We start from the raw sequence: 1,161 nt of genomic DNA on the forward strand, positions 1-1,161 counted from the left end.
TATCAAATAAGAAACGAATGCTTCCCAGCAGGGGGTGATCTAAAAAACGTGTTCGGTTGTAATTGACCACAGTCTTCTTTTTTTAAAAAAAATGATTGTAGAACAGTATCCACAGCAAACGCATATAAAAACAGTGCTCATACCCAGATACCATCAAACATTAAACTGAAATTGAAATGTACCGAAAGAGAGCTAGGTCGTCTCTTCAGAACGTACTGCAATTAATTTCTTACTCTCCCCCCGTCTCTACGTCAAAATATATGAAAGGTTATGAAGGTATATTAAATGAATTTCTTTATTTTACCAAGGAAGTATCACAACACAAACTGATGATGAAACTTCCTGGCAGATTAAAACTGTGTGCCGGACCGAGACTCGAATTCGGGACCTTTGCCATTCGCGGGCAACTGCTCTACCAACTGAGCTACTGAAGGTAGGAGACGAGATAGTGGCAGAAGAAAAGCTGTGAGGACGGGGCGTGAGTCGTGCTTGGGTAGCTCAGTTGGTAGAGCAGTTGCCCGTGAAAGGCAAAGGTCCCGAGTTCGAGTCTCGGTCCGGCACACAGTTTTAATCTGCCAGGAAGTTTCATATCAGCGCACACTCCCGCTGCAGAGTGAAAATCTCATTCTGTAAACAAACTGATGATAATTATGGAAAAATGTTATTTGGAAATTACCTCAGTTCCAGCTGGGACGGGATTTAAAGAACAAAGAAGTTTGCACATTAAATTGTGTACCAAAAGCAGGAGCCGTGAAAACGAAGAATGATCACTATGTGAAAGTTACCAGTTATGAGGTAGTGATATGATAGTGATAAAACGGCACAGCAAATCACTGAAAATGTCTATAAACTCTGTAAATGTCACATAAAGTGATGCACGCAATGCCTCTTAGTGCAAGAGAAGTGCAATAATGGGATCTGCAACTTGGTAGACAGAATAAAATATTTTAATAAACAATGAAAAGGTAGCCACGTGATAAAAAAGCCATGATTCTGTCTACTAATAGATTATCTTGCATATTTCTTAAAATAGCCAGGAAGTGCAACTAAGCGATTGTATATTGAAGTGTAATTCATTTATTATTACTAATAAGAACTGACTACGTGTTTAAAGGCAAGTAACATGGTTACTCGTATTAATATTCAACATGCAGTTCACCA

The 1,161-nt window shown here is 39.0% G+C and overlaps 1 non-coding gene across 1 annotated transcript; it reads left to right on the top strand.

Moving 5' to 3' along the window:
• The first annotated feature begins 486 nt into the window (after positions 1-486).
• On the top strand, positions 487-561 carry Trnas-uga. Its single transcript has one exon. It is a non-coding gene; the product is annotated as a tRNA-Ser (tRNA).
• The last annotated feature ends 600 nt before the right edge of the window (positions 562-1,161 follow it).

Source organism: Schistocerca americana, chromosome 4 (assembly GCF_021461395.2).
Source record: "Schistocerca americana isolate TAMUIC-IGC-003095 chromosome 4, iqSchAmer2.1, whole genome shotgun sequence".
Lineage (NCBI taxonomy): Eukaryota > Metazoa > Arthropoda > Insecta > Orthoptera > Acrididae > Schistocerca > Schistocerca americana.